This window comes from Callospermophilus lateralis, chromosome 14 (assembly GCF_048772815.1).
Source record: "Callospermophilus lateralis isolate mCalLat2 chromosome 14, mCalLat2.hap1, whole genome shotgun sequence".
NCBI lineage: Eukaryota > Metazoa > Chordata > Mammalia > Rodentia > Sciuridae > Callospermophilus > Callospermophilus lateralis.
This window is the reverse complement of record NC_135318.1, coordinates 15,569,584-15,596,671: the sequence shown is the minus strand read 5'-3', so window position 1 is coordinate 15,596,671 and position 27,088 is coordinate 15,569,584.

Genomic DNA, 27,088 nt, shown 5'->3' with positions numbered 1-27,088 from the left:
GCCACACAGAGTATTCCCAATACCAAACCCAGTCTTGGGGAGGAGCAGATCTTCAGGCCACCTGCCATGCTGACCAGGGAGCCTCCTCCCCTACACTGCAATTGGTAACCACATGATGTTATTTACTTGGCCTCCTCATGAGGCCTCAGATGTTGCTGATAGCGGTCTTCACACTCTAAAGAACTTTCAATGTTTGGCAGACATTGATAAACAGAGCACCCTGCTCTGTTTTCCTCATCAGATGAATACCAAAACCCTTGTCAAGGTGACAGAGCTATTAAGTGTCTATTCACACAGCAATCAGAAATGTGAGCATCAATCAGTAATCATGAAGTCAGGGGCATTTTTCCACAAAGTCAGGAATGCAGAGGGCTTTCATAAGCTAATCAGCAGGCATCAAATAGACAATCAATCTAATTAGCTGCTCACATTCGGATGGCAATCAAAGCAACACAGTGAGCTTCATTAGTAATGATATTGAAATTGGTGATCTGTGCAGTATTCAGTTAGAAAATGAATATCCATTTTTGTAAATAGGTAAGAAGGATGTGGTAGTTCTATGTGTACCATGTGCCAGTTCTAGAAACACAAGTATCAGAATCCTTGCTGAAGCCTGTTTTTACTTCTCTGCTGGCCCAAAAGTAAATGGGAGGGAGAGTAATTTATTAAGTATGGCAACAAGAAATCAGTAAACTTTGGCTGACAGGTGGCACTATCCACCTGAAAGGACCAGTAAGATAGAAGGTGGTGTGATGGTCAACAACAATTCTGGAAGTTTACTCCCCTTTATGGAAATGTAATTTTTAAACTCTAATTCAACATCTCTTTACTTTCAAAGTCCACAACTTTTCTAACTCAGAATACCTTGCATGGAGATCATAGGTACCAAAGAAATTTGTGGTGGGTATTTTGTTTATCTTCAAAGTACCACCTTTCTCCTCCCTTGAAGGCAACCATTCATCAGAAAATTGGTGGCAGAGAGACTCATCAATCCAATTGAGTCCTTTCTCATAAAATGGAGGAGCAACTGTGCACCATGCGTTTTACCATGCAGTTTGGAAGTCATTTGGGGGATACATAGGTTCCTCCAGGAAGTTACCTTATTGGGGATAACCTGATGAAAAACAGCAAACAATACAAAACCCACACATAATTAAAAACTAAATCCTGTGCTACAAATACGCATATTCCATGATTTGATAATTAAGCAGAGGGAAGGTCACAGAAATATTTAATATCAGAAGAGGTTTCTGGGCTGAAACTGGGGGTCAGGAACTGGTGGCTTTCAAAGTGTTAACATTTCTAAACTACCAGTGTCCCAAGAGAATTCATGTTCCTTTTTTAGTGAAGGCCAGAACATACTTCAGGAAGCTGGTTAAAAAATTGTCCCAGGGTGTATAACTTCAAGGAAAAAGAAAATTACAAATAAGTTCTCACATATTTTTTCTCATTTTAGCACACTTTTAAAAGTCATATTTCTCTATCAAATCTTCATGAGTCAACACATGTTTATAAGGAAGAGATATTTTATAAGTGTTCAGAGGTACCATGTCATATATGTGACTAGCGCGAGACTACGTGTTCCTTAAGGGGAGGGCCTTGTGCCCTTCCCGTCTCTGGGCATCAACATCAGATGTAGGCAGATTATAAATGTGGTCTGTGACAGAGGACAGGCTTGGGAAAGGTTGAGAGGGTTGAGAAGATGCCTCCTTTAAAAGCCCTGTCCCTCAAGTCTGTATTTTAAGGTCATCTCCTCTAATATGCCCTCCTCACTCTGCTCCTTCTCTTCTGGTATTCTCTGTACTTCTAACCCACATTTACAACATTTTCTTACACACATTTATTTACATTTTTGAATCCCTCTATTAGATTAAAAGCTTTTACAGCAGTGATTCTGATTCTGCTTTGTAACTCCATCAACTCATGTGCACCCCGTGAATAAATGAGTGAATAACTGTTTCTCAATTAGTTTGAGTTATGTGAAAACTTGTTTGAGTCTTACGGAAGGAGAATGTTTTAGACGCGGAAGAAGCCATAATGGGGATTTATTAAGAACACTTAGTGCCCAGAAGGCTAAGCGTGAGATATAAAACCACATCTCTTGTCTCCAAGGAATTTCTGTGCTTCTGTTTGACAGATCACTCATGGATTCACACTGCAGGAAGTTTAATATGAGGGTTGGAGAGAACAAGCATTCAAAGAATGAAAAATCTGGTTTATGATCAAAAAAAGAAAAATCCTAAGAGGTGTTCAAGGGGCTTGTTATATAGAAAGAAAAGTTTAAAAGGCATGGAAATAAATGAGGACATGGTATCTTAAGGGAGAGAGCAAAGAACACCAGAGTCTTAGAAAATGTACAGTAATTCCATTGAAGATATTTAAGCTTCTACATTTCAAGATAAAATTTTCAGATGAAAAGTGCCATAAATGAACTAGGAAATAAAATCCCCAGGAGTGAAGTAATCTGCGAGTTTCATTTGTTTCCTTCCGTTTTGATGTCTCACTGCACAGGGCACTTGATTATATAAAGCCGGGGCTCGGTTGCACCTGACAATGGCACTGAGAGGTAGGAGAGCCAAGTGTGGAGCCCATGGTGCAGCGGCTGCAAACCCAGCAGGCACCCCCACCAGGGCAAACACTAACAAAGGTGCCTCAGAGTCTGCGCCTGGTTGGGTGTGGATGCTGAAAGGCTTGTCATTACCATCTGCTCTGAGATGAGTAACAGCCCGCAGCAGCTCTGTGCAAAATTCCAGGTGCTCTACAGAGGAGTGCATGCTGGGAAGGGGTCACCCCAGCAGACAGGGAAGTGCACCTGCAGGAGACCTTCAGCTGGGGCCTAGGGTTGTTATAACCAAGTACTTTGGATGGGGTGGCTTAAACCACAGAAGTTCATTTTCCCATGATTCTGGAGTCTGGATGCTCAAGATTAGATGCCAGCAAGGTTGGTTTCCTTGGAGGCCTCTGTCCTTAGCCTGCAGATGGCCACATTTTATTTGTGTCCTCACAGGGTCTCGGATGTCTGTGTGCCCTAATCTCTTCTTATAAAGACATGAATCATGGGGGGCCCATGAAATGGCCTCGTTTTAACTTAATTTCCTCTTTAAAGGTCCTGTCTCCAAAACAGTCACATTTTGAGGTACCAAGGGTAAGGACTTCAACTTATAAATTTTGGGGGACATTATTCAGCCCATAAGAGGGAGGAGATCTGCCCTCAATCTCTACCTGCTTCAGAAAACACCCTCTCTATTCTTCTCACAGACACATTTTCTTAGTAATTCCATAGTAACAAAATGATGTTAATATCTTTTATAATAATGTTAATTATTGCCAGGCACAATGCTAAATACTCTATAGATTAGCTACATCAATTATTATTACCTCTTTGTATTTTGTAGGATTTTCTATGGGTGGAATTTACAATAGGTACATTTTAATCTGACTTCTTTTTCCTCAACATATTTTAAAGTCATCCATCTTCTTGGGTATATCAATAATCCATTCCTTTTATTTCTGAGTAGTACTCCATGGTATATATAGGTAAATGAACAAATAATTTCTGATCTATCCATGGGTATTCAGGCTTTTTCTAGTTCATGGCTACTACAAAGAAATCTACTGTGAATATCCCATTGCAGGGATATTGCTTACATTTGTCTTGTGCAGACACCCAGGAGTAGAGAGGCTAGATCATATGCACAGTGTTGTAGTAACTTTTGGGGAAACTTATAAACTGCCCTTAGTGGTTGTACCACATACATTCTCATTAAGAGTGCAAGAGTTCCAGTTCCTCTACACCCTTGCTAAAACTCTATTATCTTTTATGAGAGTAATTCTAGTGAGTAAATAGTGCTATCTCAATGTGGCTTTAATTTCCTTTTTCCTAATTAATAGTCATGAGCTTATTCGCTATCTGCATATCTTCACTTCTTTGGTGAAAAGACTCTTGAAATCTTGTCTATTTTTTATTATATTGTTTTATTGTATTGAGTTTTATATTCTCAATAAAAGTCCTTTATTGGATTTATGATTTGCAAAATTATCTCTGCCAACATATAGCTTTTTCTCTTCGTTTTCTTAAGTGTCTTTCAAAGACAAGTTTTAAATTTTGATGAAGTACAATTTATTAAAATTTCTTTTATGGGTTGTGCATTTGGTGTGATATCAAAGAAATTATCAGGGCTTGCTGATTTTTTTTCTGTGTTTATCTCTAAAAGTTTTATAGTTTTCTGACTTATAATTAGGTGGATTATGCAGTTTTAGTGGATTTCTGTGTAGCATCAGGAATAAATCTTGTCGCTTTATTTGTTTTACATGTGTACATCCAGGGCTGTAGCACTGTTTCTTGTCTTGTTGAGAAGGCTACCCTTTCTCTACTGACATGAGTTTGTGCTTTTATCAAAAATCAGTTGCATATATACATGTGGGTCTATTTCTGGAATCTCTTTTGTCAAGTAACCTATTCGTCGGGTAGTGGTAGTCCTCTAACATCATTCTTCTTTTTCAAAGTTGCATTGGCCACTATAGGCCCTCACATTTCAGTTAGTAAGAATTGGAGCCTCACCAGGAACCAGGTAGCCTCCTTCTAACACCCAGGTTGTTAACTGCTCTTGTATACCAACTCAGGGAGAGCTGTCTCCCCTTCACAATGAACAGATGCATGAAGACACACCATCTCCCCTCAAACATAACAGGACAGTGCTCTGCTCTGAGAAAACAGCTCTTGTTTGGGATACATTCTATGTTATCTTCAAATTTTATCTCTTTGTCTCCTTAGAAACTCTAAAGAGCTATTCCTGTTCCCAATAATAACACTACAAATCAAAAATTGTGAGGTCTACTCATATTACTTAACATAGCAACCAGTAACTAAGAGAGGGTCTACATTGTTACTGGGGAAAAAAACCTGTTTTCAGTTTTCAAATAGGATGTATGAGCTATGAAGCTACAGCATTCGGCACAGGGTTTTGTATCTACATGTTCTTATTAATGACATGAAACCCAGAACTACTTTCCTACCTCTTCTCCAACTCTGTTTAAAATAACTGTACTTTTCTCTTTCTGTCTGCAGTGTAATTTAACCTCCCACTTGAATATAGAGCATAATTCAATTGAGAGGTGTGTTTATATCACACGAAACACAATAAAGCATGATGAAGTATTTCTTAAATCGTTTGCAAATGAATGGCTGCAATATTTCCAGGCTGCTCTCTGTGCTTCTGCAAACTAAAAACAACTGTGGCTATTTATTAATATATGGATACCAAATGACTTGTCGAGACATTTAAAAGCTGAATGAGATGAGCAAGACCTAATGGAAAATCACAGGGAATGGCCCTGAATGGAAGGTGGGAGCTGAGGCCAGGAGGACTTCAGAGGAAGCATAGCCTGGGAGAGACAAATCCAATGCCATGAAACAAACTAGAAACAGCAAAATAAAGTGGGAAGAAATGACCTCAAAGCTCCATAAAGGGTCAGTGTCATGTCCAAGGTTAGAGCCAACAGTTAACACTTAGATCTCCTGACCTAAGTCTGCAAGGTGGAAGGTAGAAGAGAAATATCAGCCACAGCAGGGCATCTGCTCTTGTGGTTCAGTACAGTGAAGAGCCAGCCAGTCCTCTATACTTTTTTATAAGGAAAATTTTGTTCTGCCACACTTGCTTCCCAAGTAGCATTTTTGTTTTTAAAAACATCTTTTTTTCATTTTTTTTTCAATGCAAGGATACTCATATTTCAGATCATGGTAAAATGTCTTTTTAACGTTTCCACTATAAAATTATTTAATACTCATCTTAAGTTCAGGGAAGAACTGAAGAGATAGATAGCAGGGAAACAGCAGGCCAAAGCAATGTAAAATGAGCAACCCTGAGCAGTGATTCAGAATGGCAGCCCATCTTGGGCTCTGGCTTCTCCCCACCAAACACATGAATGTTCCATCCACCTCACTAGCAGAAAAAGAGCAAAGATCATTTTATAATATCATATGGAACAGAAAAGAAAGCCCTTCTCAGAATTCAGCACAGATTTATAAGGAGAATAATATCTCTTAGCCATCCCGGGAAAGGAGGAAATCTGATTAAAAATAAAGTATATGCATAAAAATCTTGCAGCAAGCTGAGACATAAGATGAGGATTCACTACTTTTATTCCACATCATACTAGGGGTCCTGACCAGGACAGAAGGCAAGAAACAGAAATGTAAGACAGAAGGACTGAAAGGAAGAAACAAATCCATCAAGATCCACACTTGATTGATTTGATTAGAATTGCTAAGTGAGTTTAGCAACATTTCTGTAAACAAAAATCAATATGCAAAATCATTTTAATTCAATAAATCAACAATAACCAAAGGTGAAGTTATTGAAAATACTATGTATAATATCACTAAACTAAGGAATAGCAAATAATAATTCTGACAAAAGTGAAGATTTCTAAATACAAATAATACTTAACATGAATTAGAGTTAAATAAAGGAGATACATGTAGATGTACTAAGAGGTTCCATATTTAAAGTTGCCAATTATTCCCCAATAAATCTATGTTTAATGAATTAGCAAAATCCAACACATTGATCCCACTGTGTAACTAGATGAGTGGTTTCTACAATTTCTATGGAAATAAAAAAAAAAGTAGTCAAAATTTATTTAAAAATGAAGAATAAGGTGGGGTAATCTGCTTTCTAGTTATAAAATCATATTATAGAGCTTTGACAATGAGAAAAAAATTGAGAAATGGGAGAGACAAGGGACCAGTGATCCATCCATACATGAATGCTTGGTTCCTACCAGGACAAAAGCTTACACTTGAGGACAGGGACAGATTTTCAACAGACATCTCTGGAATAGTTGAATAAACCCTAAGGAAATTTTTAAAAATAAAATGAGAACTTTGTTTCAAAACACATAAAAGATACCAAGTGCAGGTAGATCTTGTCTAAATTTTGAAAGGAAAAACAACAAAGCTTTCTGCAGTCAATATACAAAAAATATCTTTTTAAATTTAGATATAAGGTGGATTCTTAAAACACAAATGTGATAACCACAAAGATTGATAAATATGACTGTATTAAAACTAAAAATATTTGTTCCCTAAAAATCATCAAAAAAGTCAAAAGAGTTATTTGATATAATACATAAAGGACTTTGATTCAAAATACCTGAAGTTTTCCAAATATCAAGAAGAAATCAAGATAGTTCAAATTTATGAAATGATTCTTCATTAAAGAAACCAAATGGCTGATAGTTACTAAACTGTGTTCAAATTTTAGTCATCAAAGGTGCACAGAACGAAAATGTGACTGCCATTTACAGATACTGCATTTGCTAAAACGTGAACAGTTGGTAATGCAAAGTATGGGTTATGATGTACAGCACATGGAACCCTTACCCACAGCTGATGGCAATGTTCGCCGTTTTAACAAACTGGAAAAACCTGACAATGTCTATGAAGGCTAGGCCTAGGCTGGCCTCTCTTACCACAAATCTGTTTCTAAGCATAAAACCAGAATATGTTCATCAAAGACACTATGTATTCGTTTTATAGCAATATTTTTTACAATATCCAAAACCCAGCAAGAATCAATGTATACATAAATTATGTTGCTTTCATTAAAAGGAATCCTAAATAGCAAGGAAAATGATACACATAATTGGCACGAACAGATCTCATGAACATACTTGTTGAATGAAGGAACAAAGATTCAAAAGAATAGGCACAGTATGATTATAATTTACATGAAACAAAAACAGAGAAAATCAAACTAGATCATTGAGTGATGCAGGTTTATATAGTTAAAGGAAAGAGGTCAGGAGGAGATGGTGCTTCTGGTGGGGCTTCAGGGAGCTGGCAGTGCTGTATTCCTTCACCCAGATCAGTGCTTACAGAAAGGGTTTGTACATTAGAAGAACTAAAAAGGATTTTGTTAAAAATCTTTAATTTCCATGAGCTATTACTTTGGCACTTTGTACATTAAAAATACAAGAATCATACAATCAGAAAAAGGAACATGGAGGGTGGGAATGTAAATTGGTGCAGCCATGATGGAAAACAGTAGAGAGATTCCTCAAAGAATTAAAAATAGAACTACTTTATCATCCAGCAATACCACTTCAGGGTATATATATCCAAAGGAAAGGAAATTCCAGTGTTCTTGTTCATGGCAGAACTATTTAGCAAAGTCATACGTGAAAACACTCTAAACGTCCATCAAAAGTTTAATGGAAAAGATACATATGCACGCGCGCGCACGCGCACACACACACACACACACACACACACAGATACAGCTACATCTCTATATACACATACATGGAGAGATGCAATATATACCAAACAAGAGTCCCCAGAATAAACTGCTCTTGGTGTTCCACCAGACTCAATCCTACATGATTTTCTGAAAGGTTTTGACTCGTATAATTCAGGAGGCCACTCTGAGCTTTTCTCTTCTCCACATATATCATGTAGCTGTATTTGACAATTACAGGTTTTTATTAAATGTTAAAAGAGAAATAACATAGGTTTTGTGTAGAGATGGACTTGGAATATGGAAGAAAAGTGAGAAATAAGAGAGAATAACTCCCTAGACGTCTGTTATGCTTTGCACAGGAGATTTCTCCAACGGTTCATGCGTTGACTGCTTGGTCCTCAAGACAGCAGTGTTCAGAGGTGAGGCTTTGAGGAGTGAGTGATGGGACCCTACGTATTCTGATTTCATCAACAGATAAATCCATTGATGGGTTTATAAATGAATGGACTATCCGGAGGTGGTGGAAACCACAGGTGGTGGGGCCTATTTGGTGGAAGTAGGACACTGGAGTCATGCCCTGGAAGGGCATATCTTGTCCCCACCGCCTATTGTGCCCTCGCTGTCTTTCTCTCTCTCTGCCTTCCTGTTATAAGATGAGCAACTTCATTCTGCCATGCCCTCATCATGATGCTCTGCCTCCTCACAGACCCAGACACAATGAAACCAGATGACTATGGGATGAAACCTCTGAAAATAGACACCAAAACTACTTTTTTTTTTTTTTTAAGTTGTGTTACTCAGGTGTTTTGTAACAGGGAGGGAAAGCTAATCAGCACAAAAAAATAAAAAGCTGCCCTGTACTAGAGGGAGAGAGTTCAGGTTAGGAGAGAGTTTGTATTTATAATCAAGAAGGCAGAGAATACATGAGGGAGGGAGAGATTTTCTAACTATGTCGGAGTGAGCAGATTTCTCATGAGCCTGGAAAATGGACCATCAATTACACTTTTCAATCTAGTTCAATCAACTTAATAGTAGAAATTCCTTCTAGATTTCACAATAGGTTTACTGTCAGTCTTAATCTACCCTGTTGTGAGTTACTTTCGTAGTAATTCAGATAGAAACCAGAAGTCTTTCACCTTAAATCTGTTTTGTTTTGTTTTGTTTTTTAACAAAATGTTGATTTTTAAAATGTCAACTGACCTTCTGGGACTTGAATTTGTGGGAACATGGTGCACTCAGCCAACAGATAAGCAGTTCATTCGAAAAATGCTGGTTTAGTTATATTTATTTTATAAAGTAATTTACATTTACATTTGAACTCAGTGGAATGAAAGGAAGTTCCCTTTCTAGCACAAAAAGAGGAAACTTAAAGAAGAATGTTAAGCTAACAAGCCAAAATCTTAGTACCCCCCAAACACTGGATAGCGTATTAGCTGAAGGAGTTGTAGGGCGGGGTTAGGTAACACACATAGGGCAAGACTGTGTGCATGAGGCAGGATGCTGAAACTGAGATGTCTCCTTGGTGGTGACGTTAGCAGGAATGCACTCATTAGATACGCCAGAAAAGAAAAGGCATCTCAGCAGCAATGTATGAAAACATTTTTTTTTAAATACAAACAACAACAAAATAATTTTATAAGATCTAGCATGAAAGACCCAAAGACTTTATTAGATAACATAACCCGTGTTGTATGAAGTTATAAAGCCCGAGTTCACTTTACCAATATGGAATTTGAATCTCCAGAGTGATAAATGAATTTAAAAATTGGTTTTAGACCAATAAAGCCTCTGGACTACATGAGAAAAAAATTTAAAGCCAAACTACTATAAAAACTTGGTATCAACATGTCTATAACCAAGGGTTTACAGGACCAGATATGCTGAGAATAAAACAATGCTTATGAATATAAGCTTACAATTTAGAAGTCACAAAACACACAAGGAAGGATCCTTCCCTTAGAAAAATACTGACAAGCAAAAATATCTGATCCTAAAGGACTTGAAATAGTAGAAAAATTAGACTCCATAAAAAAGTACATTCAAAATGAATATAAGGATAAAAGAAAAAAAAGAAAAAAAATTTCTTCTATGGGAGAGGGAAGAAATGAGTGGCTTTGAAAATAAAACTTAGGCATAATGTCTAGGAATTATACACACAAAATTCTTTTCAGAGAAATTAAATTTTCAGTGGATGGGCACAGGTGGAAATTGAATGGGGGAATTGGAAGTTTAAGCTGAAGATTTTATAAAAATGCATCATGTACCAATTAAAAGATTAAAAAATATGAAACATTTAATAAATAAATAATAGAATATATTTACTATATACTTAATAAATATTCTACCAGAATCTTAGAGAGAATGTCAAAAATTCATCACTTGAAAAGTTTGAGAATTATTCAGAATTGGTAAAATATGTGAATCCTCAGATTAAAACCATGCCCCCAAATAACTAGACTATGTTAAAAAGAACTACATGTAGACACATTGCCATGGAATTGTAAAATTCAAAGACAAGCAGAGCAGCCACGTCAATGTTTACAGCAGCTCAATTCACAATAGCTAAACTATGGAACCAACCTAGGTGTCCTTCCATAGATGAATAGATACAGAAAATGTGATTATATATATATATATACATACACATATGGAATATATATGTATATACATATATGTAAATGCATATATATATATATATATATATATATATATATATATATATATTCCATTGACTAGGATATTACTCAGCTTTAAGGAAGAATGAAATTATGGCATTTACTGGTAAATGGATGGAGTTGGAGAATATCATGATAAGCGAAATAAGCCAATCCCAAAAAATCAAAGGTGAATGTTTTCTCTAATAGGCGGATGCTAATTCACAATGGAGGGGGCACTAGAGAAGAATAGAGTCACCTTAGGTTAGGTAGAGGGAAGTGAAGGGAGGGGAGGAGAGGGAAGGTGGGGATAGGAAGACAGAAGGAAATAGACATGATTACCTCATGTATATATATGACTGCATGATCCATGTGATTCTACAACATGTACACTCAGAAAAAGGAGAAATTACATCCCATCTATGTATATCAAAGTGCATAAATGCATTCTACTGTCATGTATAACTAATTAAAACAAATTTAAAATCTTTTAAAAATTTTAAAAAGACAAGTAGAGAATCTGAGGAGCAGCAAAATAACAAAGGCGGAATATCTACAAAGAATTAACTATTAGACCTATTCTTAGAAAAACACAAAGAAAATTCATAATATCAAAACAGCAAAGAAAAACAATTAAATTGGGAATTATATTCCAGATTATTTATAATTTAAGAGAGTATAGTAGACTTTTTTCAGACGAGTTTAACAATTTGCCACACCTTACTGAGAGAAATAATGAAAGATGTACTTCGGTAAAATTGAATACAGAAGGAATAAGAGATTTGTAAGAAGCAACTGTGATGTAGTAAGTTGGTAAATATCAATGTCCATTTATATATTGATTAACAGTACACTATAAGAATTATAATGATTTACAATAGTAAATAATAAATACCTTGAATATTCCAGGCACTGTAAATTTCTGATTTTCAGAGAATAGTAGAATTTTTTTTCAGTAAGAGACATTAAAGGTGAGAGGGTGAGGAAGAGAGGGGACCCTAGAGGGTGGCATTGGTGCTCATAAAGGCAGGGCCAGGACAGGAATGTGGGGCTTGCAAAGAGTTTGTGGTTTTGTTTGATTGGTGCAATGACTAATAAGGCTGGTTAAAGACTAAATCAAGGCAAGAAACTTAAAATAACTTTTTGTATTGTTTTATACTCTTTTATTATTGAAGTGAGATGCCATTGAAATTTTTTAAATGAGAAGGTGTGGTTCCCAAAGCTTGTTCTTGTAGTAGTGTTGAGGATGGTGAGAAGGAAAATGAACAAAAGGAAAAGGAGGGTGGAACTGCTTTTCTTATCCAACTGCCTTTGGAGTAGTGGTGCAAGAAATTCAAATTTCTACCTGAAAATTGGATAAACAAAATATGGAATAGCCATACAATGGAATATTATTCAGCAATGAAAAATAAACAAAATACCGATACCTGCTACAACATGCATAAGACTTAAAAACATTTTGCCAAGTCAGACATAAAAGGCTACACATCATACAATGCTATTTAATAAAACATAAGAGAAGCAAAGAGATAGAAAGTGAAGTATATTAGCAGCTCTTAAGATGGTGGAGAGGGAAGAATAGAAAGTGACTGATAATGAAATGTCCTTTGGGGAGGTTGTAGAGTCTCCTTGTTCTCCCATTTTCTTTGTCCTGACCCAGAAACAGAGCACTTGACTGGTTTGTGCCCTAGCCTATAGAACACTGAATGTTTCCTGGCATGGATAAACTTGTGCAGGTCATTGCCTGAAACACTGAAAGATCAATTTGCTGGTAGACACAGACACACTAGGCCAGGCCCTGAGCAAAGTTCCCTAAACACCCATGTGAACTCCATAACCCAAACTGTCATTGCAGATGTTGGATGGATAGAGCAACTCTTTTCTGTCTGTCATGAGGACTGCAGCAGCCTCTGTCTGTAAATTCCCTTAATAAACCCTTAGAACTTATCAAACAAGTGTTCAGTGCTTCTCTCTCTGGAATCTCAACCAGCTCCATCTCTGAACAATTTGGGAGAGTTCTTGGTGGGAACGACCCTGCTACCACTTTAGGGCTGACTCCAATCATGGTTTCAGCCAGACAGCAGATGGAAACACTGTTCAATGACATAGTTGTGAGAGTTGCACAGCTCTGTAAATATTGTATACTTGAAAGGGTAAACTTCACAATATGTAAATATACCTCAGAGAAAGTTGAGTTTTATTAAAAATAGTGCCACTTTATTCGTCTCAAGGAATTTGTTTTTTTTATTCAAAATTTTTTGCTCAAAATCAATGTTGCATATGAATGTATTTATTTCCCCTACTATATAATATTCCACAGAGCAAACATAGCTCCTTCATTCATTCCCTTATCAATAAGCATTAGTGTTATTTCTACATTAGTAGTGTTATAAACATCACTGCTAACATTGTTCTATATGTGTGCTACTCTATATAAGATTTACAACTAAAAGACAATGCCGCATTCTTTTCCAGTGTGGTTGTGCCACTTTGCATCTTTACCAAGACTGTAGAAGAGCATTCACTGTCCCTCATGAAAAACAATAGTTCTAATTTTACCAATATATTGGATTTTAAATTGTATTTTCTGTGCTTAAATTACACTTAAATCACTTAAATCACTTTGAGATTGAAAAATCTTTTGACTTTATTTTCCTTCAGTGTTTATATTCTCTGAAATGTTTATTTCTCTATTAGGTTTTACATATTTTCAGTATTGTGTTTTAGGAATTATTATTTAGATATTTAGAATGATAATACTTTGTTAAACTTAAGTGTTACATCAAAATCAATCTCCTATCTTTTTTTAAAACTTATTTTATGGTACGACTTAACGTAGCTCTTTAATTAAATATAGTCATGTTTTAAATATTTTCCTCCATAGTTAACATTTCTACATCTTAAATACTTTCCCCAGTACTACCTACTGAAGCGAATTGCAGTGTCTACATTTCCAAACATTGACTTCCCACATATATGTAGGTCTCTGGGGCTCTCCCTTGAGCCTCAATTGGTGAATAGGCCAATTCTTGATCACATTGACTTATATACTAGAAAGTTGTGGTAATGAAATAGACATTACACACACTGATTATTAAGCACTTGAAATGACTAATCTAAAACAAGATGTACTCTAGTGTGTATAAATACACTCTAGATTTTGAGAAGTTATTTAAAAAAGCATGTAAAATGTTTTTAAACTAATTTTTATATTGGTTACATGTTGAAATAATATTTGGGATGTATTAGGTTAAGTATAATTTATTATCAAACTTCACATCACCTGCATTTTTTTTTTTAACTTTTTTAATGTGGTTACTCAAAAATTTTAAATTACAACTTGAACTCCCATTTATTTCTACTGATAACACTACTACAGACTTATAATTTCTTAATATTAATATCAAGAGCAGATGCCTCAGATTCTTCTTCAGTAGTTTGTTGCCTATTGTTAACCTTTGCTTTTTTCATGTGTATTTCAGATTGACCTTGTAACATTACACAGAAGTCCATTTTGGAATTTTTATTGGAAATTGCATTGAATCCATGGGTAAATTTTGGAATATTTGATATTTTTGAAATACTGAAACATTGATGGAGGTCATTTTAAAGACTGTTTAATGAGGTTTATATTTTCTAACGAAAGGTTTTTCATGCGTCTTTTAAAATTTATCCCTTGTAAGTTTGCATTTACAAATGGTATGTTTAAATTGTAATTTTCCACAAATTTATTAAGGACCAAGGCAATATATCCTTCTTATTACTAATTAATATAGAAAAAGTTCATCTGTACCGTTCCTCCTCCTTGAGGAAGATAACATCATAAAATGGTATTTATCCTTCCATGTTTTTGCCTTATTCATATGCTAACATTTGCTGATGGTGCTCACAACGAAGTAATATATGCAGTGTACTTAGCACAAAATAAGCATTGAATTAATGTGAACTATTAGGAGTAATACTAAAAAGCTGTATTTTATAACCTTTCATTGTTGGCGATATAGAAATGCAGGAGGTTTTATATAGTGGACTTGGTGTGGGTCACATTTAACCCTCTTGTTATTTCAAATAATTTATCTGATGAGTCTGATAAATTTTCCTGAGCTACAAACAGATGTCTTGATGACTAATGGGTTATGGTTACTGAGAGAGGTGGAATTTCTAGGATAATTCCAAAACTTCTGCACTGAGTTCATATTCACCAACCACATTAAAGGCAGAAAGGGTGATACTCAGAGAGTGGCCATCACAGGATAATCTTGTAAAATACCATCATCTTCTGTGCTTTAGTTTCCTCATCAGTAATAGAAACTAATCATACCTACCTTACAGATTTACATTTTTTTTCCTACAGAGCTTCATTTGCCTCTTTATATATTTTCCATTATCATCAGAGTACGTATAATGTAAATTTATTAAGCATCACATGGTACAGAGGATAGCACCAGCTATTTATCAAACAGAGCATTTGAATTCTGTTATTTTGAGGACAACCATCAGAACCCTGTATTTCCAGTGTCAGCCGTGAGAAACATGATTTGTGTTTGCATTTAACTAGCAATCTCTTGCAAGTGAGTTAAAACTTTGCACATTCTTCTTCTTTGCAGGATTTGCCTACAGTAGAAATGACCAAGCAACATTTAGCCCCATAGCAACATTTAGCCCCATGTTTCAGATGAGAAAACAAAATGTGTCTAGTCTAAATTCATTACAATGAATCCCAAGAAGTCAATGTGATTTCTGCCAAACTAAGATTCTGCTCATGTAACTGTTTTGAAAGTTTTCACTTCAAACCTACAGCTGCTAAATGACATCAACTGACCTCATGTGGGCAAGCATAACTGCATTCCATTATTTATCAGTATTCAGTCCATGGCTTTCCTTTTTCTTCTTGATTGATTACCTTTCAACTTTTAATTTGTAAAATCCCAAAAGCATGAACAGAGATCTAAGAGATTCCAAAGACCACTCCGAATCTCCCTCCCGCTTCCCATAACCCCCAGTCCAACATCATGGCCCCAGACCTTGCATTAATTGAGTAAGGTCTTTAGGCCTGAACGAGGTAACCCCACTGACTCCCACTCACACCACCGGCTGGTTCCAGGACAGACCCTTTCAGAAAGCTCAGCACTTTTAAGCTAGATCTGAGCCTTTGTTCTCTAGACTGTTGGAGCCTACGGTGAATATATTTCTTTCTCTAATTCCTGCAGCATGAGTGCCCTAGCACAGTGGCAGGTCTCTGTGCCGTTTCTATTTTGCTACAGGAGGCTCTGGGAGTTTTCTGGCTTTGTGTTTTACATTTCAACGGTCTCCTCCACAGCACCCGGAAACAGAAGATGCTTGAGGAAAACGGAAAGATGAGTGGAAGTCTTTACATTTTTACTCTAGACATCCTTTCAGCCAGGCATGAGTTCCTCAGAAGAAGGTGTCCAGTAGCCAGGCAGAAGGGAATCAACCAAGGGAATCTGCCCTATGGTCGGAGGAAAGCAGGCTGTAATGAAGGTTTCTGGGTGCTCCCCAAACTCCTTACCAGCGATTTTAGATATCATTTATCATGTCTTTTATGGTATGAAAACCCTACAGCCCCTGTAGCCGGAACCCCGCAGTGAACAGTTATATTGTCTGTAAATATGCATGATTCTTTAATGGTTCCAAATAGGATATCTTCTTTCCTTAAGGCCACTCCAAGTGGGGTGTAGTCTGATCATCTCAACTTCTTTTTTTTTTTAATGTTGCCAAGTCGTATAACAACATCTTCCATTTATACAATGATTTGCTTCTCTGGAAATCTCTCCCTTCCATTTTTTCAAATTTAAAAACAAGAATGTAGAACAAGACACATTCTAATTAAAGAAGAGTTTGGTGGCCCATCCAAAGGTCTTCATCTAGTTAAACAACAGGAACACAAGACCACATAACCCCTTTCATTCATTCAGTGGTATTTTTACTGTAACATGCTGCCTCTCTGTCTATTGATTGATTTGCCTGACAAACCTTGGTCCCTGAATGAGTGATAAGGACCAAAGAGCAAATTATTGAGAGCTATGTGTCTGACCCTGACTAAGTGCAGCAGAGCAGATGCTGATTTGCTAGAGACAGCTACAGTGTCATTAATGAAACAGGATTTCACATCTGGAGCCACCAGAGAATCATATATAACCATAGACAATATAATTGTTAATTGCAGGGTGCCAGCTCCAGCGACCGTAGGATTTTCAGACAATGAGAGACAGTGATGAATAATGTTCAAAACTGCTTCAAGCTGATCTTGAAAAATGAGAAATGCTTGGAAAGTCAGAGGTGACACAGGTGAACAAGAGAATAGTGACATGTGCAGAGGAAAGTCATCTTGCAGAATTGGTCTGCAATATTGCTTCTCCCAGAGTCTTATCCTCAGGGCCTTCTGCGGGGCTGGATGAAAGAGCATATGGTCTCCACCACCCTCAAGTGATGCTCACTCCTTCAGGCGGTCCATCTGCTGAGCCTTGTTCTGTGCACTGCTTTCCACCAGGAGAAACGGAGACGAAGGAGGTAGCGAGGGCCCCAGGAGTTCTGTCAGAAAACATCCAGCCTGTTGCCCTAAAGAACTGGTTGCTTGTGGTTCTTCCCAGGAGACCTGACAGCTTAAGTAATCTTTTGTCTCCTCCAAATATGTAAAAAAATACTTCGAGTGCAGTGGGAAATAAACTTCATCTCATATTTTTATATTACAGTCACTATTTAGAACAATCATGAGTTGAGGATCTCAAAGTATCTCTTTAGTGGACGTATCTACACAGACATTTGGGGGAATTTTTTGATGCAAGAGTAACTTGCCTATCAATAGCATGTTTCAACTGTTCTGCTCCTGGGTGGTGCTGAATGACTCAACAGTGGCTGTAGCAGAGAAGCAGAGCTGGATAATTGTACTGACCAAACTGCCCACGAAGCACTCAGATCTCAGAAGTTTCCCCCATCTTCCTTTTTTGGTGAGAGGAGTCACAATGCCTCCTCTAATGTCTGTCTGCCCCTTGGTGTCCATTCTTTGTCTTGCCTGCTCTTCTAGTCTTTTCCGTGCTTAATCCTTGACTGATCTTCTCATGAATCATCTGCTTGAACAAAGGCCCCTATAGGGGCCTCAGCCAAAACTTCTAGGAAAAGACAGACCAGCTCTTTCCAGACCCCAATATGACATTGCACATTGCTCTGAAATTTCTCGCCATTCTAAATTGTCTGTTAAACTGTACGTTTTACAAGGCACCTTGAACAGTGTTTTATAAGGCAATTTGTAGGCACTGCTATTAAAATTAATTGAGTTATCATTAAAAGTGATGCTTGTGAAACAGAAGTCATCCTTACCATCTCTCATCTCCAAAGTAGCTCGGCATTTGCTTCAGAGCCCAGGCTCACTCTGAAGCCCAACGACCCCTCCCTCTAAGTAGGTATCTTCCTCAAAGCCTATGGTACATGTTCTTGAACAGGTGGGATTTCTGCATACATACAATGCCCCGGATCCCACTGTGAAGCTTTGAAACTAGCTCTGTGTGGGAATTTTTCTTCTAGACTTTGTTTTCTCTCATTTTTATTGAGAGCAAGGTGCACTGTGATGCGGGGGGGGGGGGGGGGGGACTATTTCAAATTCTTTTAATCAATATCTGTGGTTCTTTTTGATATCATTGCTTTATTTTATGTCCCTTAACCACTCTGAGAGGTCAGACTCCCTTTAGAGAAGAACCCTAGAAACCAGAAACTTAAGCTGAAGTAGAGGGCAGGTTTTTAGGAAAGGATAAGGAGTAAAGCAGGGGTAGGCACTGTGGGAGGGACAGGAGAAGTGGCCTAGGGAGGTAGAGAGGAAAACTGTGAGGAGTCAAGGCCAAACATTGGCCTTGGAGCTTCTCAGTGGGCAAGTTCTGGATCCTGAATCTGGATCAGTAGCTGAAATCTATTTTTCTTCAAGGTCTACCTCATCAAAAAGATTCAGTTCTAGATTATCTTTGGCATATTTTGGTTTATTAACTGCTCAGTGTGAACTTGGGCAAGCCACTCCATTTGCTTCTTAACTCACTGGACAGGGTCCCTCTATACAGAGTGCCTTGACTGCTCCATGACCCGGCAAGCTACAAGTTTTATTGAGAACTTTAAATATTCCTAGGTTCTGACAAACCTAGATTTTTATATAAAATGCTGAAAAAATGAACCACGTTGTTAAACATACAGAAACCAGCCCCAGTCTGAAGCCAAATTCATTAACTCCCCATATAAACTCCATTGCCTCACCCCTCACTGTAAACTGCACATGCAGAACGTCCCTTTTCTAGTTGTTTATTGCAGGGACAGAATGTTCTGTTTGTAAGTTCTCTCAATAAATGCTTTGGACAGATCACCCTGGCATTTGGTGCTTCTTTCTTTGGAATTCCAATAATTCCTATTGGGGAAAGCCCTGGCAGGAATTCCTCTTCTACCCCTTGTGGGGCAGCTCCTGCCACTGTGGACATGAAGCATGGAACACAGCATTTCATCAAGTGCATCCTTGCGAGCACCTGCATCAGACACAGCCACCATCCCCTGGGCCTTGTCACAGACCTACTAAATCAGACAGGGTAGCGCTCCCAGAATTTGCATTTGTTTTATAAAGCACCCTGAGTAATTCCTATAGAAAATGAAATTAGCAAGCCACTCCTCTAATTTATAAGGGTACTGCAATGTATGTTATCTAAATAAGATGAAAGCACTGGTTTCAATTGAGACATCAGAGGAAGCACTGTCTTGCTATTTTACTAAAAGCCCTTCTTCCCAGGTGAGCTTTGTCAGAACAACCTTGAAATGCCAACATGAAAAAACGAAAGTGCCATTAGGCCCCATTTAGTAACTGCAGAATTACCGGGTAGTTTTATTTATTTATTTTTTTTCAAGTCATTGGGTACAAATTATATTTTCTAATGTGTCAGCATTTTTCTAATTCAAGTTTCCACTAGTAATCTGTTTTGCTGTGAAGACTGGGTAAACTTCATGCCCAGCAGCTAAAATTTTTGGATGCAACAACTCATTTACAGAATTCTCATACATTCATCAAGGCATGAAAGCATGATTTCATAGAATTGAATTTTAGAGCTCTTATGAAACTGAAAATTATATGGACCAATTTCCTCATTTTAAATTAGAAGCATTGAAGTGACTTTTTCTCTTCCCATTCCCATCTCTGTCCCCAAGTCATCACAGCCCGCCTAATTCTAAACATCCTCCCGTCAAATGCCACATCCCCGCTCTTTCCCGCCTCTGTGCTGCCTCAGCATTTTTTCTCAACCTTCTTAAAGCATTTAGCACATCAGCTGATATTGGTTTCACTTACATTTTTTTACCCCTTAATAAATCATTGAAAAGAAAAGCTGCGTATTGTTCATTCTTGTTCCTTGAAAACAGTACAAGGTACATATTAAGCATTTCAGTAAATTTTAGAGAAAACCCTTAGCATAGAGCATGCTGACAGGGAGTGGAGGAATGGATACCATTATTACCATTAATTGCAGGTATTTATTTAATTCTTGCCATGGACCCAATATTGTTTTAAGACATGTCTATGCATCAGCTCACTTATTTCTAACAATCACCCCCAGAATTATACGTTATTGTTCTTCTCATTTTAGAGCTGAAAATCTTAAACACAGACCAAATAACTTGCCCTTGATTATATGATTAGAAAAGAAAAAAGCCATCATTTGAACAGGGAAATCTGAATCCAGAGACTCTGATTATGAGGCCACCTTGCTCCTCATACTGAACCTGGAGGGGCTTCCTTCCCCAGCCATGCTTCGCCTGCTGTGACACCCCATCAGGGCCAAAGTCCGGGAACTTATCATAAAAGTTCAACATTCAAACTCTGTTATGGCATAAAGAGACTGAATTTCTCAGCAAGACCACAGAATCATGGGATGTCAAGAGTAAGACCAGAGTGGGTATACTTTTAGCATCTTAGGTTTTTTTTCTTAATATGGATCTAAGAGGCTCAGATACATGAAATTGACCAATCAATAGCTATTAAAGGTAGAAAAACTACGTACACATTTACTTTGGTACCACTCCAGCAACTAACGTGGAAGGAAAAGTCTATGAGAGATCCCTAAGGGAATGCCAAAGTTTTTCTCAGAATATGATAAACCAGCAAAGGTTTTTGGACAGGCAGGAAACGAACGCAAAATGTAGGCACAGGTGTGCCGGATCCATATAAGCAATCATGGCTCAATGCCTTAATCCCAGGCCACTGATAACTACACTTCAGTAAGGATCTTAGTGGTATTTGATTTCCAGGTATCAAAATCCCTCTGTAGCTTTTTCTCTGCCTCTATCTCAGCCATTACCCAGTTTTATTGCTTCTTGTCCTCCAATCATTTACATCCATCTCACCACCAACTAGGTAGTACTTGGTAAATTGAGCCCATTGAGCAAAAACCAGTGAGCTCACCTGATTTCTCTGTGACCCTCTAAACAGGCTGAATCACATTTACATCTATCTGCTGGCTTTCAGTCCTTCACCCTAGAGGCATGCTTAGACCTTGGGCTTCCCGGGCACCACCCAATCAGGCAGATACATCAAGTCCACCACCCTGCTCTCCTCCAGTTCTTACAGCAACAATAATCTTACACCTTTCAATGCGCCTGTATCTAGACGCACGCAGACCCTGGGAAAGCATTGGTGGCCCTCTCCCACAACAGTGTGGGCTCTTACAAATCAGTAAAAATACCTTTCTTTTTAGTTTATTTTCTTTGTTTGCTTTGGGGTTTTGTTGGTTTTTTCACTTTGTTTTTGCTTGTTTGTTTTTTGTTTTTTTTTTAAAGCCTGTAAACCCCCATCACCACCCTGCACACACAGAGTGCTGAACATAGTGGTTTCACACAGCTTTTTCACTGCTGCCACTGACAGACCCCACCAGAAGAACTGTAGAGGAGGAAAAGGTTATTTGAGGGCTCACGGTTCCAGAGGTCTGCATCCAATGAAGACCAGCTCCATTCCTCAAGGCTCAAGGTGAGGCAGAAGAGTATGGCTGAAGGAAGCAGCTCATATCAGGAAGCCCAGAAAGAAAGCTCCGGATCTCAGGATACAAAATTTATACCCCAAAGCCACGCCCCCAAGGAACCACTTCCTCTAGCCACACACCCCTGCCTCCAGTTACCACCTAATTAATCCCATCAGAGATCAATTCTCTGATTAGGTTAAGGATATGAACCAGTCCTTTCACCTCCAAACCTTCTTGCCTTCTCTCACACAAGAGGGGACACCCCATCTAAACCACAACAATAGTTGTACCTTGCTAATGGAACTTGTTCCGTAAATGTAAGCTTCATTCAATTGAACTCAAATTCAGAATCAAGAAGAGCCTTACCTTGAGTGCTCAGTGTTTACTGCCACCCACACCAGAAGTGCCTCAGCGTTTGTTTAGGTTTTGGTCTTTTCCAAGAGTCTTAAAAATTTCAAAAAACTCAAGGTCCTTCCTCCGTCTTCCACATGCACCCTTTGTTACGTGAAGTTGCAGCTGCTCTCAGCATGGAGAAGTGAAGTTCCTTTCCCCTCCTCTTGATTCTGGCCTAGCTTGGTATCTTATTTGGGCCAACAGAACTCAGTGGAAAAATTAGGGTGTGCTGGTCTGGAACTAGGCTCCCTGAGGGTAGGCCTGCTTGCTCTGTTGGAACACTCTTAACAACAATGAGGACAAGCCTGGCTTCAATTGTGGAGGGCCTGGAGACACTTACCTGTCATCCTGATGCCCCATCCAATAGCCAGAAAAGTCTGTTTCTTTGTTGTTCTTTGAAGAACAGAAGCACCACTGCCTCGTCAGCTTGCATTATGGATACATAAAAAGGCCAAGATCAGATGGGAACTGAATCCAATCTAAATACAAACTAAATAAAGGGTGTCCTCCAAGTCTACTGTTTCAGAGCGACTCCTTGAGCATTAGTTAGCTGATACAAGTTCTAAATTCTGAGATTCAATTACTTTAATCCCCATCTCCAGGAAACAAGGACCTGTTGGCTGAGGCCTCCAAGGCCTAACCACAGGCTAGAGCCCCGCCTTGGCTCTTGATCGGCCCTTTGGTGCTGGGTGTTAGAGAGAGGCCTGTCATCCCCACAGCATTTTCTACTGCTGTTACTCTGCAGGTTTGCTCAAACTTGAGAGTTTTAATCTCATGTTAATAAATATGTGGCTGTTCAGGCAATTTGTTTGCATATAATTATGCCAGTCTCCTAGGAAATTACTGCCACCTAAGTTATTACAAATTCACCTTAGAGACACTGCATCTGGCTGGCTCTTGTTCAGCCAAGTGTTCCCTTGCCAGAGACCAATACATATGCTCTAAAGCTCTTTCTGCTTAAATTCTTCTGTTTTCCTGGCATGACTCTTGCCAGCTACATCCAGCATAAAACCCAGCTCTCAAGAATCAAAAGGACAGGATATGTCTGGGGCACCCTGCAGCAAGGAGGTAAGAGGCTCTCAGGACTCAAGACAATATTTGCTTGAATTCCAGGTTTTCTTTTTCCTTTCTTCTCATTGTCTTGAGAAAATGAGGCTGTTTTGCTTCTATTAAATGGCTCACCTCATAGAAGAAATGACCGAATGTATGATGGCCAAGAATTAGAAATCTTTGATTGCCAGGGACTTTGTGAAAATTCCTATGGCAGAAAGTCTGTTTCTTTGTTGTTCTTTGAAGAATAGTGATTTGTATCCATAATAGAATGGGTAATATACAAAAACAAACAAACAAACAAATACTAGAAAACAAGCTTTGTGCCTCCAAGCAGTGACATTCCAAGGGCAGAGCAGTGGGTATGTCCTCTGTAGGTACAGATAATTGTAGGGAATATTGTCTTTAGAGAATTTAAAGAACAACAATAAAACAAGCAAAAAAAAAAAAAAAAAAAAAAAACAAAAAAAAAACAACTCTGCTTTTCATTATTCCATAAGGCAGCATGAGATAGGGTCATATAAAATGTTTCTTCTTATAGAACCCTATAGCCCTAACCTCAGTGTGTCTCTGCCTGCATGAAAGTCTTTCTGTAGAGTCTCTTAAGGAGACTTCAGACCTATCCCAAAGATGCCAGCAAAGCTCATTCCATTTCAGGAACCTTGCTACAGAAGCTGCCTCCTGTTCTTTCTTCTAAAGGAATTATCTCAACAGGATTAAGCATGTATTTTTAGAGGTTGGAACCAATAGAAATGCAGTCCATTCTTTGCTATGCCAGTAGATAGCTGGTGAAGAATGAGAGGAGTCCTGGCCCTCCCCATAAATGGAGAAGCAAAGGTAGAGAGCATGGCCGCTCTAACACTCCTTGTTCCAAATTCAGTTCCTTTCTCTTCTTTTACAGAACCTTTAACCTTTATATAGGAGCCATATGGTTATATGATTTTTTATTGGTTTGAGACCAGTCACATTGCATCAGTATCATCTGGAAATTTGTTTGAAATGCAAATTCTTTGGCCCATCTTACACCTACTGAATCAGAAATTCAGGAGGGTGCTGCCCAGCCATGCATATTTTAATAAGCTTCCAGGTGATCTTGATGCATGCTAAAGTCTTTCAGTCTTTGCAACAGAACAATGATTCATAACCAGAATTATATACAGTTACATGTATGTATATATCACTTTGATTATTTATACATACAACTAAAATTGACCACTATCACGCCAATACAGGAAAGCTGAGATACAACCTGGAGATCTGCATATTTATATTTCGTAAGAATGTTGATAGAGATGCCTAGATGATAACCACTATTCTAAAGAAATGAGATTGCAAACAACTCTAAAACTGGCTTGGAGGAGTATTCCTAGGACTTAGTTCCATGGATTAGGAAACTTAGGAACTAAGTTCTAGGACTTAGTTAAAACGTAAGCTATGTCAATGGGGTTAGTGCATAGATTTGTTTAGAGAATTCATTATTAAAGCCAAAGGCCACAATTTTATATTTAGACTTTACAAATAGGCTCCATCCACAGTTCTGCACTTGGTGTTTGTATGATCCATGAAACTCCTTATGAGAAGATATGTGAGAATGTATCAAGTACCACACTAGTTCCAGCCCTTTGACATGACTGACTACCCAAGGTTTCCTCTCTATCCAAACCCACTCTCAGACTTCAGAACCCATCAGAGCCCCACTATCTATGTGAAGTCCCCTCAGTCCCCCGATTTCCTTTTCTTCATCACTCTCTGTCTACTTCCCACCTGAGCTCCTTCCACATTTGAACAAATTGTTGGACAACTTTCAAAACACTATGTTAAGTGAATAAGCCACTTACAGGAAGACAAACACTACACGTTCTCACTTAGATGTAGAATTTTAAAAAGTCAGTCTCAAAGAATTACCGAAGGCTGGATGGCCAACAAGGGAAGAGGAAGGGAGAGATTTTTTTAAAAAAAAAAGGATACAAAGTCTCAGACTAGAAGAATAACTTCTAGTGATCTATTGCATTGCTGCATGGTGACCACAACTAATAATAATAATCTGTTACATATTTCAAAATTGCCCTTAGATTTTTTTAATGTGCTCACTACAAAATAAATAAATAAATAAATAAATTAGACAGGTGATGGATGTTAATTGACTTAATTGAATCTTTTTATAGTACATACATAGATCAAAATATCACATTTGAACCCATAGATAGACAGTTATTTATCCACTGAAATAAATTTTAAAAATAAAAAAATATATATAAGGAAAAATGGCAGATGTTGGTTTTGGTTAATTGTATATGTTAATTTCCTGACTCAGAGTGCCATCCCCTTTATTTCAGAGATCACATCTGTTATGGTCTGGATGTGAGGTGTCCCTGAAAACTCATGTGTGAGACAATCAAGAATGCTCAGAGGTGAAGTGATCAGGTTATGAAAGCCTGGGCCTAATCAGTGGGTCACTCCACTGATATGGATTAGCTAGGCAGTCGCTGTAGGCAGGAAGGGTTTGGCTGGAGGAGGTAGGGCACTAGGAGGGTGCCTTTCGGGTTTGGTTTTTGCCCCTGGGAGGGAAGCTCTCTCTGCTTCCTGGTGTACAGGTTCTAACCTGCTTTCCTCCACCATGTCTTTCCATCAGGCTGCTCTGCCTCACCTCAGGCCCGTAGCTGTGAAGTCTGTCATGTAAACGATGGGGATGGGCCAAAATAAACTTTTCCTCCTTTCATTGTTCTTGTCAGGACTTTTGGTCATAACAATGAAAAAGCTGACTAAAACAACATCACCTGTTTACAGCCACTCATGCTGGTCACAGAGGAAGTCCTAGAAACCAGCTGCTTCTTAACTCTACCTGCTATTTAAGTGCAAGGAAATGGTGAGCACCTTATTGCTGGTGAGTAATTCTTACAGAAGAAAAAAAAATACATACTTGAACTCTAGGGTAACTACACTAAATGTCTGTTCGATTTTTTTTTTTTAATTCTCTTTCCATACCATCTAACACAAAGCTGAAACACATTCCTACCCTCTATGCTCTTTTGAATTGTGTAGAAGCCCTCTGAGGACATATGTGTGCCCTGGACAGGTTGCGCAGCCCAGTCATGTATGTGCTGTAGTCCCACGTTCAGCGAGGAGGCCACAGGGTTTCTATGAGATCATTTTAATATCTACCATCTTTGTGCAGATAATTTGCCAGCGTTGAATTTCCTCAGACCAAGGAGCCAAGAACGCTGCTGCAAACCTGCAAATTCACCCGCTGCATCTCTACAAGATTCTCAAGAATTGAGGAGTTCCTCCTTCGTTTACAGAATCTGGGCCAATGTATCAGGTTTGGGGTTTTTGGTTTTTGTTGGTTTGTTTACTGGAAGTTAAAACCAAGCCATAACTTCTGGGTAACTGGCAGTGCAAAGATTGGCTAGAGGAGGAAGTACCTCTTAATTGTGCTCAATTGCTCCAGTGTCCAAGAGAGCTCTGGTCCCTGGAGTGTACTAGAAAAAAATCATTCCTGAGACAGGCTTCAAGTGAGCTAACTGCCAATCACTATTTACCAAGAGGTGCTGGTTTGTGGGAATATAGCACAACAAGAGCATTCTTTCATGTTCAAGAACAGAACAAAAGAAAATGGGATCCTTCAAATTACAATGATGAAATTCTAAGAAAAGCAAACCCACAAACATCACAACCTCACCAGATTTTTATCAGGAATCAAGATTTAAAAGCAGTCCAATTTTATCAGTAGGAAATACGAATTCGACAACAAGAAGAG